This window comes from Schistocerca gregaria, chromosome 2, assembly GCF_023897955.1.
Source record: "Schistocerca gregaria isolate iqSchGreg1 chromosome 2, iqSchGreg1.2, whole genome shotgun sequence".
In the NCBI taxonomy this organism is placed as follows: Eukaryota; Metazoa; Arthropoda; class Insecta; order Orthoptera; family Acrididae; genus Schistocerca; species Schistocerca gregaria.
In genome coordinates this window covers 819,441,219-819,457,795 of record NC_064921.1, presented here as the reverse complement: position 1 = coordinate 819,457,795, position 16,577 = coordinate 819,441,219, and the positions used below count along the sequence as shown (strand labels likewise).

The window sequence follows — 16,577 nt, the reverse complement described above, 5'->3', positions numbered from 1 at the left end:
CCTGTAAAGCAGATCGAATATAGGACTATTCTTGAATACTGCTTGAGTGTTTGAGATCCACACCAGGTCGGATTGAACAAAGATGTCGAAGCAGTTCAGAGGCGGGCCACTATATCTGTTACCGGTAGATTTAAACAACATGCAAGTGTTATAGAGATGCTTCGGGAACTCAAATGGGTATCCCTATTGGAAAGGGGACACTCTTTTCAAGAAACACTATTGAGAAAATTTAGAGAACCGGAATTTGAAGCTGACTGCCAAACGATTCTACTGCCACTAACATAGATTGTGCGTAAGGACCACGAAGATAATCTATGAGAAATAACAGGTCATATGGAGTAATTTATACAGTCACTTTTCCCTCTCTCTATTTGCAAGTAGAATAGGAAAGGAAATGACAAGTAGTGGTACAGAGTACCCTCCACCATGCACCATACAGTAGCTTGCAGAGTACCGATGTAGATGTAGATGCCAATGTAGCAGCTATCACAGATGGAGCATGCAGAGCATTTTATGCACAGAACTGCTGACCCAAGTGAGAGGCCATGCAGGTCAGTTCTTACTCAGAGATTGACTATCATGAACCACATCTTCACATCACTCTGTGCTTTTACTTGTGTGTGCTAGCTGTTACTGTTATTTTCGTTGATCAGACTTTGTGCTTTTAAGACTGTGAGCCTTTTTGTGGTGTTGAGGCTCTTTGCTCCCCCACAGAGCGACTCATACAACAAATTTTCCTTGTTCCTGGGTCCAACTTCTTGGCATTTGGGATGTGTGCCCTCCATGGGATAGAGTAGTGACATTTTTGCCAAAAAAGCAGTTTTGCAGAATTTTCACGCGTGTGCAGGTACAAAAGTGGTGAAGGAGGATATTCGTATGCATGTGATTCTTTTATTTTTTTCATAGTGTTAATTTGTGTCCATTATGAACACAATATTTAAGCAATGCTGTCAGGGACAGTTATGTCTCCAGAAGCAACACTAATAGCTTCAGCAGAAAGAGGCATCAGTTGCAGCAGGAGCTGCTCAAATAGGATGCAAAATTGAAGTGGTCTCACAGTACAGTGGCGACGGGTCCACTTCCCCCCAATACTAATCACCATTTCTGAAAGCCTGCAGAAAGGTGGGAGAATTACCTGCATTGGTTCTTGCTGCATTGTCAGGCAAAGTGTATAATTGATAAGGTTGCCTTGTTACTGTCTAGCAGTGTGGGGTTTATGGAATCATTCAAAATTGGAAACCACTAATGAGCCCAAAAAACTTAACTTTGAGGAACTATGTCAGTTGATTATGCATTGTTTTGGATGCCAAACCCAGTGGTGGCAGAGTCACATTTAACCAACAACACAAGCACGCTGTGTAGTCGTATGCCATCTGGATCATCAGCCAGCATGCTCTCTTGTGCAAGATTCCGGTTGAAATGTCCCATTGTGCTGCATAATTTATGGACTCACTAATTAGGGATGTGATTGTATCATTAGCACCCGACCCTTAGATCCAAACTAATGCATTGGCCTTGTGTGACCCTTGTTTAGTTGAAGCTGCTCAACTGCTGAATCACATCAATGTATGGCTGTGGCATGGGATGTTTTTTCCTAAAACTGGCATGCGATGAAGTTAGATATGCATGGTAAGCAGCTCCTGGTGCTGCCTAGGTTTGGCCAGATGATTTTGCCTTCCACTGAGACACTGTGAAATTTGTGATTTGACTGTGGTGGTGTCACATCAGAGTCCATCTTCACCTTTGGGGAGCTCATTGGGGACAAGTAAGTCTAAGAGTTGTGCTGCCTTCTTTCAATGTCTTTCAGGCTCTCGATGTTGCTCTCGTTCTGCAACTGTTTCCTCTCAGTGAGCAGGTTGGCAGTCCTACACCAATTATCATTTGGTACATATTAGGCAGGACTGCTCATTGTAGACACCATGTGTGGGCTGTGCCAAAAAAATAGACCATTTGGCATCACTTTGTTACGGTTGGTGAGCTGCAGCACAGTTTTCAGAGGGCCCAGTGTCTTCCTTGGGCTTGGAGGTTGTCTCTAACACCAACAAACATTGTTGGAGTGTATTCTGCTAACATTGATCATGTATGGGTAACTGATGGAGTTTCACACAGATACTAAGGAAACAGTCAGCCTAATTAATTTATGATGTACATACGCAGACCCAAGCAAGGGATGAAAAGTTGTACAAGGCCAGGATTCAAACCCGGGTCTCCTACTCACTGTGTGGATGCACTACACACTTACACACTATGCCACCCTGGCACAGTGGTCTTGCACAATTGCTAGGACTACCTTAGCATGCCTGCTTCCTTGATCCAAATTCCCGTTCACTCCTCAGTCCACTTGATATTCCCCCTAAGCTCGAACAGCACTGCCAAAGCTCTCCAATTGTACTGGTATAGCACTCCAGCATCGAACAAAATGGGGAATGTTGGCTCGTCATGCTGCTGCCTGGTGAGCAGGAGACCTGGATTCAAACCAATACCGACAACAATTGTTCAGGTATACATGCCAATGTCGCAAGCTGAAGAAGAAGGGGTAAGGTATACGAGGATGTTGAACGAGTAATGCAGTACATTAAGGGAGGTGAAAATCTAACAGTCATGGGAGACTGGAATGCGGTTGTAGCGGAAGGAGTCAAAGAAAGGGTTACAGGGGAATATGGACTTGGTACTAGGAATAGAACGGGACTCAGAAAGGAGGGATTTAATCAATGACGAACTGGCTAGGAAAATGTACCATGAAAGTGTGAGCTGTGTCAAAGTGGGAGAAGAGAGATCAGCTTGGGTTGAACAGAAGAATGGCTTGAGGCAGGGAGGTGCACTTTCAGCATTACTCTTCATTGTAGTGATGGATGATATAATGAATACAAGGAAAGATGAAAGCAATGGTGTTTGAAGATGATCTGATGATTTGAGGGAATAAGGAGGAGGAAGTACAAGAGCAGTTGGATGTATGGTAACGAAAAGTACAAGAATATGGAATGAAATTTAGCATAAGTAAGAGTGAGATGATTATCACAACAAGAACAAAGGACAGAGGAACAACTGGAATAACAATTGGTGGGGAATGATTGAAGAGAGTGGAGAGTTTCAAGTATCTAAGAAGCCTGATACAAGAAGATGGAAAAAATGAAAGAGAAATAAACGAGTGGGGCAGAATATCAGAAGCATTTCAGAAGAGTGCCGGAAGCCTGATATTGAGCAAGGATGTACCCCAAATCAGTAAAAAGGTTATATGCTGGTCATACTATGTCCGATTCTGATATATGCATCTGAAACCTGGGTTATGAAAGGAAGAGAGAAAAGCAAAGTAAAAGCTAGTGAGATGAAATTCTTGAGGAGCAGTACTGGGGTGACAAAACAGACAGGTTAAGAAATGAGAGGATCAGAGAGTTAATAAAGGTGGAACCATTACAGGAGGAGATAGAGAAATCAAGGCTGAGATGGTATGGACATGTTAAGCAAATAGAGGATACATGAGATGAAACTGGAAGGAAAGATCAAGAGGAAGACCAAGAGACAGATGGCTGAAAGGTGTGGAGGAATGCATCCAGAAGAAAGGAGAAGACTCAACCAAGCTGAAGATGGAGATATGGTGGCAAGGCGGAAGATGAGGGAGAGGCCTCTGTTCTAAACAGACCCGACCACAGACTGGAAACTGTCCAAGATGATGATGATGATGATGACGACAACTAAGAATGAGAGGGTAGAAAGACTAATTGAGTTCTGCAATAAATGTCAGCTAATAATAGTGAATACCCTGTTCAAGAAACACAAGAGGAGGAAAAGGCCAGGAGATATGGGAAGATTTCAGTTAGATTACATCATGATCAGACAGAGATGGCTACTGGATTGTAAGGCACACCCAGGAGCAGATATAGACTCAGATCACATTTTAGTAGTGATGAACACTAAGCTGAAGTTTAAGAGACTAGTCACAAAGAATCAATACATAAAGAAGTGGAATATGGAAGTAGTAAGGAATGAAGAGATAAGCTTGACGTTCTCTTAGGCTATAGATACTGTGATATGGAATAGCTCAGTAGGATGTTCAGTGGATGAGGAATGGACATCCCTAAAAAGGGCATTCACCAAAGTTGGGAAGAAAAACAGAGGTGCAAAGAAGGTAACAGTGAAGAAACCAAGGGTAACAGAAGAAATACTTCAGTTGATCAATGCAAGAAGGAAGTACATGAATGTTCATGAAAATTCAGGAATACAGAAATACAAGCCACTTAGCAATGAACTACAGTGACGAGACAGAGAAACTGGTACACCTGCCTAATATCACATAGGGCCAACGCAAGTGCACAGAAGTGGCACAATACGATGAGGTGTGGACTCAAATAATATCTGAAGTAGTCTGGAGGGAATTGACACCACGGATCCTGCAGAGCTGTACATAAATCTGTAAGAGTATGAGGAGGTGGAGAGCTCTTCTGAACACAATGTTGCAAAGCATCCCTGATATGCTCAATAATATTCACTCTGGTGAGTTTGGTGGGCACTGGAAGTGTTTAAACCCAGAAGAGTGTTCCTGGAGCCACTCTGTAGCAATTCTGGACTTATGGCATGTCACACTGTCCTGCTGGAATTGCCCAAGTCTGTCGGAATGAACAATGGACATGAATCAATTCAGGTGATCAGACAGCATGCTTATGTACAAGTCACCTGTTAGAGACGTATCTAGACATATCAGGGGTCCCATATCACTCTAACTGCACACAACCCACACCATTACAGGGCCTCCACCATCTTGAACAGTCCCCTGTCGACACACAAGGTCCATGGTCTCATGAGGCTGTCTCCATACCCATACACATCCACTCTCAATTTGAAATGAAACATGACCAACTACGCAGCATGTTTCCAGTTATCAAAAGTCCAATGTCGGTGTTGGTGGGCCCAGATGAGGTGTAAAGCTTTGTGTCCTGCAGTCATCAACAGTACACGAGTGGGCCTTTGGATCCCAAAGCCCATATCGATGATGTTTTGTTGAATGGTTCACACACTGACTCTTGCTGATGGTCCAGTATTGAAATCTGCAGCAGTTTGTGGAAGGGTTACACTTCTGTCATGCTGAACGATTCTCTTCAGTTGTAATTGATCTCATTCTTGTAGGACCATTTTTTGGCAACAGCAATGTCGAAGATTTGATGTTTAACCAGATTCCTGATATTCACAGTACACTCGTGAAGTGGTCACATGAGAAAATCTCACTTCATCTCTACCTCAGAGATGCTGTGTACCATTGGTCACGTGTCGAGTATAACATCACATTCAAACTCACTCTAATCTTCATAATCCGGTACTGTAGCAGCAGTAACCGACCTAACAACTGTGCCAGACACTTGCCGTCTTACATAGGTGTTGCTGACCACAGCGCCGTATTCTGCCGATTTACATATCTCTGTATTTGAATACACATACCTACACCAGTTTCTTTGGTGCCTCAGTGTAAATTTTAAGTGGAGGGAAGCAACAGTAAAATGGCTGCATGAAAAATGTGAAATAATTGAGAAAGAAATAATTGCCAGAAGGATTGACTCAGCATATAGAAAAATCAAAACAACAACTTACATGCAGAGGAGGGAGCAGATGGGTGGAAAGAGTACATTGAAGGTCTCTATGACGGGGAAGATTAGTCCAATGTGATTAAAGAAGAAACCAGAGTCAACAGGGAAGCTATAGTGGATCCAGTGTTTGAATTAGAAGTTAAAAGAATACTGGAAGATCTAAGATCAAATAAGGCAGAAGGGACTGATAACAGTCTAACAGAATTTCTAAGATCATTGGGGAAGTAGTAACAAAATGACTATTCAGGTTGGAGTGTAGAATGTACGAGTCTGGTGATATAGTATCCAACTTTCAGAAAAGTATCATTCACACAGTTCCAAAGACTGCAAAAGCTGATAAGTGTGAGAATTATCGCACAATCAGTTTAACCACTCCTGCATCCAAGTTGCTTACAAGAGTAATACACAGAAGAATGGAAAGGAAAATCGAGGATCTGTTAGATGATGAGCAGTTTGGCTTTAAGAAAGGTAAAGGCACCAGAGAGGCAGTTCTGATGTTAACAGTTGATAATGGAAGCGAGACTGAAGAAAAATCAGGACACATTCATAGGATCTGTTGACATGGAAAAAACATTCAACAATGTAAAATGGTGCAAGATCTTCAAAATTCTGAGGAAAATAGGAGTGTATATAGAGAGAAGGGTGAAATACAACATGTACAAGAGCCAAGAGGAAATAATGAGTGGGAGATCAAGAATGAAATGCTCGGATTAAAAATGGGACAAGACAGGGATGTAGTCTTTCACCCCTATTGTTCAGACTATTGATCGAAGAAGAAATTATGGAAATAAAAGAAAGGTTCAAAATCGGTATTAAAATTCCTGGTGAATGGGTATCAATGGTGAGATTTGCTGACAGAATTGCTACCGTTAGTGTAAATGAAGAGGAATTACAAGACCGGCTGAATGGAATGAACTGTCTAATGGGTACAGGATATGGATTGAGAGTAAACCAAAGAAAGATGAATGTAATGGGAAGTAGCATAAATGGAACCAGCAAGAAACTTAACATTAGGACTGACAGTCACAAAATAGACAAATTTAAGGAATTCTGCTACCTGAGCTGTAAAATAACCCTTGATGGATGGAGTAAGGAAGGCATTAAAAGCAGACTAGAACTGGTAAAAAGGGCATTCCTGATCAAGGGAAGTCTACTAGTATCAAGCATAGGCCTCAATTTGAGAAAGATATTTCTGAGAATGTACATGTCGAGCACAGCATTGTACGGTAGTGAAACATGGACTGCGGGAAAACTGGAACAGAAGAGAATCGAATTATTTGAGATGTGGTGATACAGATGAACGTTGAAAATTAGGTGGACTGATCCCAATAGGAATGCACAGAATTAGAAAGGAAAGTAATATATATGAAAAACACTGACAAGAAGAAGGGGCAGGTTGGTAGGACATCTGTTAAGACATCGTCTGTTAAGACCTCCATAGTACTAGATGGAGCTGTATAGGGTAAAAACTGTACAGGAAGACAAAGAGATTAGAATACATGCAGAAAATAATTGACGACTTAGGTAGCAAATGCTGCTCTGAGATGAAGAGGTTGTCATAGGAGAGGAATTCATGGTGAGTTGCATTAAACCAGTGAGAAGACTGACGACTCAAAAACAATGCATGGCAGAGTGTATCTCATATCACTGTTAGTAATTCTATTCCCTGTTCCACTTGCAAATGGAATGAGGGAAATATGACTGCTATATCCCTTGATACAAGCCCGAATTTCTCTTCTTTTGTCTTCATGGACCTTAAGCGAGATGTACGTTCCCAGAATGAGATTTTCACTCTGCAGCGGAGTGTGCGCTGATATGAAACTTCCTGGCAGATTAAAACTGTGTGCCCGACCGAGACTCGAACTCGAGACCTTTGCCTTTCGCGGGCAAGTGCTCTACCAACTGAGCTACCGAAGCACGACTCACGTCCGGTACTCACAGCTTTACTTCTGCCAGTATCCGTCTCCTACCTTCCAAACTTTACAGAAGCTCTTCTGCGAACCTTGCAGAACTAGCACTCCTGAAAGAAAGGATACTGCGGAGACATGGCTTAGCACAGTCTGGGGGATGTTTCCAGAATGAGATTTTCACTCTGCAGCGGAGTGTGCACTGATATGAAACTTCCTGGCAGATTAAAACTGTGTGCCTGACCGAGACTCGAACTCAGGACCTTTGCCTTTCAAGGGCAAGTGCTCTACCAACTGAGCTACCAAAGCACGACTCACATCCGGTACTCACAGCTTTACTTCTGCCAGTATCCGTCTCCTACCTTCCAAACTTTACAGAAGCTCTTCTGCGAAACTTGCAGAACTAGCACTCCTGAAAGAAAGGATACTGCGGAGACATGGCTTAGCCACAGCCTGGGGGATGTTTCCAGAATGAGATTTTCACTCTGCAGCGGAGTGTGCGCTGATATGAAACTTCCTGGCAGATTAAAACTGTGTGCCCGACCGAGACTCAAACTCGGGATCTTTGCCTTTCGCGGGCAAGTGCTCTACCAACTGAGCTACCGAAGCACGACTCACGTCCGGTACTCACAGCTTTACTTCTGCCAGTATCCGTCTCCTACCTTCCAAACTTTACAGAAGCTCTTCTGCGAAACTTGCAGAACTAGCACTCCTGAAAGAAAGGATACTGCGGAGACATGGCTTAGCCACAGCCTGGGGGATGTTTCCAGAATGAGATTTTCACTCTGCAGCGGAGTGTGCGCTGATATGAAACTTCCTGGCAGATTAAAACTGTGTGCCCGACCGAGACTCAAACTCGGGACCTTTGCCTTTCGCGGGCAAGTGCTCTACCAACTGAGCTACCGAAGCACAACTCACGTCCGGTACTCACAGCTTTACTTCTGCCAGTATCCGTCTCCTACCTTCCAAACTTTACAGAAGCTCTTCTGCGAAACTTGCAGAACTAGCACTCCTGAAAGAAAGTATACTGCGGAGACATGGCTTAGCCACAGCCTGGGGGATGTTTCCAGAATGAGATTTTCACTCTGCAGCGGAGTGTGCGCTGATATGAAACTTCCTGGCAGATTAAAACTGTGTGCCCGACCAAGACTCGAACTCGGGCAAAGGTCCCGAGTTCGAGTCTCGGTCGGGCACACAGTTTTAATCTGCCAGGAAGTTTCGAGATGTACGTTGATGCAAGTAGAATGGTTCTGCAGTCAGTTGCAAATACCAGCTCTCTAAACTTTCTCAGTGGTTCATTGCTAAAAGAATATCATCTTCCCTCCACAAATTCTGATTTCAGTTAATGAAGCATTTCCATACTTACATGCTGGTCAGCCCTATCAGTTACAGACCTAGCAGCATGCTTCTGAACTGCTTAGATGTCTTTCTTTAACCCAACCTGGTGGGTCCCAAACACTCTAGCAGTACTCAAGAATGGGTCATAAAAGTGTTCTGTGCACAGTTGTCTGTATAGATAAAGTATGCTTTCCTAAAATTTGCACAATAAATTTAAGTTGAACAGTCACCTTGCCTTCATCTGTCCCTTTGTGCATGTATCATTTCATATCGCTTTGCAATATTATGCCTAAATATTTAATTGACATGATTGTATTGTATTTAAATATTACACGAGTGTTTTTTTCTGCTCTTGTGCATTAACTTACATTTTTCTACATTCAGAACAAGCTGTCATGCATCAAATCAAACAGATATTCTTGTATCCTCTACAGTCACTCGATGACAACACTTTCCTGCACACTACAACATCATCAGCAAACAGTCACTAATTGTCATTCCCCCAATATATCAGGTTGTTTATGTATACAGAAAACAATAATTGACCCATCACATTTCCCTAGGGCAGTCCTAACAATACATTTGTCTCTGACGAACGCTCGTCATCCAGGACAATGTACTGGGATTTATTCCTTAAAAAATCTTTGAGTCACTCACATATCTGAGAACCTATCTATATGTCTGGATCTTCATTAACAGTCTACACTATGTCCAACACTTTTTGGAAATGTACGAAAATGGAATCCACCTGTTGCCCTTCATCCTTGGTTCACAGAATATTGTGTGAGATAAGGGTAAGGTGAGTTTTGCACAAATGATGCTTTCTACATCCACCCTGATTTGTTGACAGAAGCTCTTCGTTATCAAGGAAATTTATTATATTTGAACTTACAATATGCTAAAATAACTCTGCAACAACCCAACATTAAGGATATTCTTTTGCAATTTTGTGGTTCCATTGTTTTAGTCTTCTTACATACAGGAGCCATCCGTATTTTTTTCCAGTCACTTGGGAGTTTTTGCTAGATGAGAGATTCATGAGAAATGCACAAGAGTGCTATCTCTAAAAACAAACTGGGATTCCACCAGGACCTGGCGACTTACTTATTTTCAACTATTTCAGTTGCTTCTCAATTCCAGTGATGTCTTCTTCTATTTCCTCCATAAGAGAGTCTGTGTGGCAGTGAATCAATGATACGTCTGTATGATACACCTGAGAAAACAATTCTTTAAATGCGAAATGTTCAACTTCAGCTTTCCTTTTCCTGTCTTTTATTGCCACACCAGACTGGTCAATTACTGACTGAACAGAAGCCCTCAACCAGCTTAGCGGTTTTATTTAGGATCAGAATTTTATCATAAATTAAAGGTATTCACAATTGCAAATTTGGGTGACCATCCATATTCACAACTGTGAATATTTTTTATTGTATTTCATAATAGCTCTAGTCACCCCAGTGCATGTTCCTTCAGACATCCGTGCGTGTCCATGCATTGCAATTCGAATTAACTCAGGCATTGAAATATAGAATTTTTCTCAGATTCCCAGAAAGATCTTTTGGCAACAAGTGACAAAGAAATTTTTGTTTGTTACACATATCCAGCTTTTTATACACACATGAATTTCTACTAACATTTGCTTGTCAACATTTCTGCACTCTTTTTTAGACTAAGAGTGCACAATCTCTGTTTCTGCAGCATTTCCCAAAGTGGATGTTTTCTGTCCTTAATCTATTTACTCAGACCATAATTCTCAAGAGTGCAATTTACAATCAGTTTAAACAGTTTAAACTCTGCATATAATTCTTCCACATCCATTATAATAGAACTAAATTAGGTCAATTTATTCTCTTAGTAGGATGCTAGTAACCGCTTATCTGCTCTTTCTAACATACCAACCCCCTCTGCCTTTTTGAAGGATTTATTAGCTTTAACAACCATAATCACTATGATGACATTATGCTCACTAATCCCTGCCTCTCTACCGATGCTGTCGATAATGTCAGGCCTGTTTGTAGCAACAAGGCTTAAAATAATGTCACTGAGTGTGGGTTGTTGACCAGCTGTTCAAACCTGTTTCTGGAAAATGTGTTGAGAGCTACTTTACAAGACTGTCTGTCTGTACCATCTGCAATGAATCCATAGACATCCCAGTCTATGTTCAGTAGGTCAGTCACCCTCAACTGATATTGCAACATTAGAGTACGTCTGGTTTACTGAGGTTAGACTTTCTTTGAAGGATTCTACAACTTTTATAGTGGACTCAGGTGGGTGGTAAAAATGTCTATGATTAACTGGAGGGCACCTTGGCCAGTTACACATCTCCAGACAAGTTCACAGTCAGGCTCAATTTCAACCTTGACACACATAATTCTTTCGCTGACTGCAAAGAACATTCCACCTCCTATGGCGTCCAAACTGTTTTTCCAACATATGTTCCATGCCTTGTTAAATAGTTTGGAGTTTTTCACTCTATGTTTCCTCTAGCTGTTGGTTCTCACTGTAATTTGAATGTGACTGCTTTCCCAGAGGACAGCAAATTCATGGATTTTGATATGAATGCCTCAGCAATTTACTGTTAAAATTTTGACATTCAAAGTATCTTCACTTTGTACGATATCCAATTTTGCTCTTTGCATACTGACTGGTGTGCATTCATCAGAGGCCAATCTATGTCTATATGGTTACCCGGCAAATCACAATTAAGCACCTAGCAGGGCACTCATCAAAACACCTTCACAATAACTATCTGGTGTTCTACTCATGAACAGTGCATGGAAAAAACAAACACCTCTATCTTCCTGTGCAAGCTCTGAGTTCCCTTATTTTATTATAATGATCATTTCTCCTTATTTAGGTCAGCATCAACAAATCATTTTTGAATTCAGAGGACAAAGTTGGTGGTTGAAATTTCATGAGAACATCCAGTGGCAATAAGAAACGTCTTTATTTTAATGATGTCTACCCCAAATTCTGTATCACATTTGTGACACTCGCCCCCTCTTTCTCAATAATAATAAAAAAAACCATGGCACCCTCCTTTGAACTTTATTAATGTGCTCTGGTAATCATATCTGGTAAGGATCCCACCACGCACCAGTACTCCAAAAGAGGACAGATAACCATAGTGTAGGCAGTCTCTTTAATAGATCTGTTGAATCTTCTAAGTGTTCTGTCGATGCTGAGGCTGTGAGGAACCAGGTGAAGAGGCAGACACTTGCCGACTTGCAGTGTGAATGGAGAAGGCAGGATGGCCAGTTGCCACATTCACACTCTGCCTTGATTCATATGAACAGGTTAAAACAGGCCATTCACTATAAGGAGAAAGCGGTCTGCCCCCTTCCTCTCCCTCCTGCCCTCATCAGATGCACTGGAACATCCACCTGCCACAGAGCCCAGGGATCAAACATGTAATACCTGAGGTGTCCCATGTGATGTGCTCATTTCCCTGCTATCACTACACCCCGAGGCAACAGCATCTCCAGCCATTCACAAACTGCAGCTAGATCCTTCTGCATCTACACACACACACACACACACACACACACACACACACACACCTCATCCACCCTTCTGCTAAGTTTCAAATGAAAGTAACAGGTAAGAAATAAATAAAAACAAATAAATAAAATCAAGCCTTGTTATCTTTCGGACAAGGATATGAACTACCAAACTTGTCAAAAATACAAACTACTAGAAAACACTGAACTAGCAGACAGAACTCACACTACAGTTCAAAGGGGGAGAAAAAACTCTGAAACATTTAACAAAGCATGGAACATGTATTGAAAAGATAGTTTAGACACCATAGGAGGTGGAGGGTTCATTACAGGCAGCAAAAGTATTATGACTATTAACGTCGAAATTGAGACTGACTGTGAACTCAAGTTAATCATCAGACATTTTTACCAATCACCGAATTCCACTGTAATAGTTGTAGAATCATTCAAAGAAAGTCTAACCTCGGTAAACTGAAAGTACTCTAATCACGCAATATTAGTTGGAGGTGACTGACCTACCAATCACAGACTGGGATGTCTATGGATTTAGTGCAGGTGGCACAGATAGACAGTCTTGTAAAGTAATTATGAATGCATTTTTCAAAAACAGGCAAGGGAGTATTGTAGGGTCATTACTGTTCATTGTATGTATAAATGATTTGGTGGGTCACAGTAGCTCTGTGAGGCTCGTCACATATGATATAGGCCACAAAACTGCAGCAAAATGTATGAACACATGAAAAGGATGAATGTGTGCTGCAGAGACTGGATCAACATAAAAATACTGAGCATAAACCAGCATAGATGACATGTCATTGTTTGAACAACTGGCAATCAATCACTGGGTGAATTTTTGTGGTGTTGAGTCCAGAGATTGGTTTGATGCAGCTCTCCATGCTACCCAATCCTGTGCAAGCTTCTTTATCTACAAGTAACTACTGCAGCTCACATCCTTCTGAATCTGCTTAGTGTATTCGTCTCTTGTTCTCCTTCTACGATTTTTACTCTCCACACTTCCTTCCAATACTAAATTGTGATTGCTTGGTGCCTCAGAATGTGTCCTACCAAACGATACATTCTTTTAGTCATATTGTGCTATAAATTCCTCTTCTCCCCAATTCAGTTCAGTACCTCCTCATTAGTTATGTGATCTACCCATCTAACCTTCAGCATTCTTCTGTGCACCACATTTCAAAAGCTTGTATTCTCTTCTTGTCTACACTATTTATCGTCCATGTTTCACTTCCATACATGGCTGCACTCCATACAAAGACTTTCAGAAAAGACTTCCTGACACTCATACCTACACTCAATGTTAACAAATTTCTCTTCTTCGGAAAAGCTTTCCTTGCCAAAGCCAGTCTACATTTTATATACTTTCTACTTCAACCACCATCAGTTATTTTGCTCCCCAAATAGTAAAACGTATCTTCTACTTTAAGTCTCATTTCCTAATCTAATTCCATCTCAGCCTCACCTGATTTAATTTCACTACATTCCATTATCCTCATTTTGCCTTTTGATAATGTTCATCTTATATCCTCCTTTCAGGACACTGTCCATTCCGTTCAACTGCTCTTCCCGATCCTTTGCTGTTTCTGACAGGATTACAATGTCATTGCCAAACTTCAAAGTTTTTATTTCTTCTCCATGGATTTTAATTACTACTCAAAATTTTTCTTTTGTTTCCTTTACTACTTGCTCAATATACAGAATGAATAACATTGGGGATAGGCTAAAAACCTGTCTTACTCCCTTCTCAACCACTGCTTCCCTTTCATGATCATCGACTCTCATAACTGCCATCTGGTTTTTGAACAAGTTGTAAATAGCCATGCACTCCCTGTTTGTTGCCTCTGCCACCTTCAGAATTTGAAAGAGTATTCCAGTATTTCTCCAAGTCTACAAATGCTAGAAACATAGGTTTGCCTTTCCTCAATCTATCTTCTAAGATAAGTCGTAGGATCTGTATTGCTTCATGTGTTCCAACATTTCTATGGAATACAAACTGATATTCCCTGAGGCCAGTTTCTACCAGTTTTTCCATTCGTCTGTAAAGAATTCATGTTAGTATTTTGCAGCCATGACTTATTAAACTAACAGATTGGTAAGTTTCACACCTGTCAACACCTGCTTTCTTTGGCATTGGAATTATTATATTCCTCTTAAGTCTGAGGGTATTTTGCCTTCTCAAATATCTTGCTCACCGCATGGTAGAGTTTTGTCATGGCTGGCTCTCCCTAGGCTATCGGTAGTTCCAATGGAATGTTGCCCACTCTTGGGGCCTTTTTTTTTACTTAGGTCTTGGGCAAAGAAGGTATTGGTTGAGTCTTGCTGCTGGTGTGCTTTATGTATGACCAGAATCTCTCTGGGTTTTCTGGCAGATTCTGAGACAGAGTTTTGTTGCAGAAATTATTAAAAGCATCTCACATTGTAGTACACACTATATTTCAAACTGCTGCACAACTTTGCCAATCTTGGAGATTTTGTGTTCTTTTAAATTTGGCATGCTTCTGCAACAGCAATCCAGCCCATTTTGTGTACCATGGGGTATCAGTACCATTATTTATTAATTTGTGTGGTATATATCTCTCAATTGCCATCAATAATATCTCTCTGAAATCATTCCAAATCTTTTCTACACTTACATTACCAGACTGGAAGGAGTGGAGACTGCCTCTTAAAAAGGCAGTAAGAGCATTTTTATCAGCTTTTTAAAAATATATGTACTTTGCATTTATTTTTTATGATTGTTGGTCTTACAGTATTCAGCCTTGTAGTCGCTAACCCCTGTATCTGTCATGATACTCCCTATTTTTCCAGGATTATTTGTTGCTAAGAGTTCAAGTATGCTTTCACAACCATTTATGCTTCGAGTGGGCTCATGAATTAACTGATCAAAATAATTTTCTGAGAAAGCATTCAGTACAATTTCAGATGACGTTTTATGCCTGCCGCCAGCTATAAACATATAATTTTTTTCACTATATTGATGGAAGATTGAAGTCACCACCAATTATAATTGTATGAGTGGGGTACCTATTTGAACTGTTTTCTTTGAACTGTTCTGCAGCTTCTGAGTAGGTGGTGGCGGTTGATAAAACAATCCAATTAATAGATCAGTCCGATTGTCAAGTATAACATCTACCCACACTACTTTGCAGGAACTATCTACTTAAATTTCCCTACACAGTAAACTACTTCTGACAGCAACAAATGCTGCACACCAACTGTATTTAACATATCCTATCTGTCCTTATCTTTCTGAACACTGTTAGGTCACTCAAAAAAATTTCAGCTGAACTTATTTCCGGCTTTAGCCAGCATTCCATACCTATCACTATTTGAGATTCAGTGCTTTCTATTAGGGCTTGGAGCTCTGGTTTTTTGGTTTTTTCCCAACACACATACAACTACAATGCCAATTGTTGCTGCAACTACCTTACTTTATTTCACCTGCCTCCCCTTTAGACGCACGCCCTTTCTAAAAAAAAACAGTGTGTGTGTGTGTGTGTGTGTGTGTGTGTGTGTGTGTGTGTGTTTGACTTTGTCCAATGGCCAAGGTAGCCTTCAGGAGACGACACGATGCAGCTGGGCAACCACCGATGCCATCAGCTCCATCACATGTGGACATTGTAGGCAACACTTCTGCTAAACACTTCAGATGACACTTTGGAGGTTTCAGCTAGAATTATGGGCCGAGTCAGCCCATATGTCAAGCTTGCATGGGCACCAATCTCAAACATAAAAATGGCTGCCATTTGTTGTGCCGTACAGGAGAAGTGATCATGCCGTCTTGGAGATGTGACCTATTAACTCATTTACTTCTTCCAGCACTGTCCGATTACTGCATTAACTCCATAGTGATAGTTCACAAAAGAATATTTAGCTTTGCTAGAAATACAGCATTAAGAAAAAAATTTTGAAGCATTTATTTGTCATCTGTTTGTACTGTTGTCAGGTGTCCAGCCCGGTACACCCATTTTCGTAACATGATACTTCGACAGCATACCTTGCTGACATCTTCAGCTGACACCTGTAGAATGAATGTCTTTGCTATACTTTTATCACCCCCCCCCCCCCACCCACACACACACACACCTCTCCACTGCTGGTCACATGCAGTGATGGGTGGAGTGGCAGTGAGGTGGGGGTGGGTTGTGTGACTGTGCCCTGTGCTGAATGTGAGCTCTGGGCTCTCAGTACTCTTGCGGCCTCTGTCAGACACAGAATTTGCTCTTCGCCAAAGCTGTGAT

General features: G+C 41.3%; 1 protein-coding gene and 1 non-coding gene across 2 annotated transcripts in view; both read right to left on the bottom strand.

Annotated features, from left to right (window-relative positions):
• The window catches only part of LOC126335151 (rab3 GTPase-activating protein catalytic subunit), a 471,879-nt gene that overhangs the window by 397,862 nt on the left and 57,440 nt on the right, over nt 1-16,577 (bottom strand). The window lies entirely within an intron of this gene.
• On the bottom strand, nt 7,719-7,793 carry Trnas-uga (transfer RNA serine (anticodon UGA)). The gene has a single exon. It is a non-coding gene; the product is annotated as a tRNA-Ser (tRNA).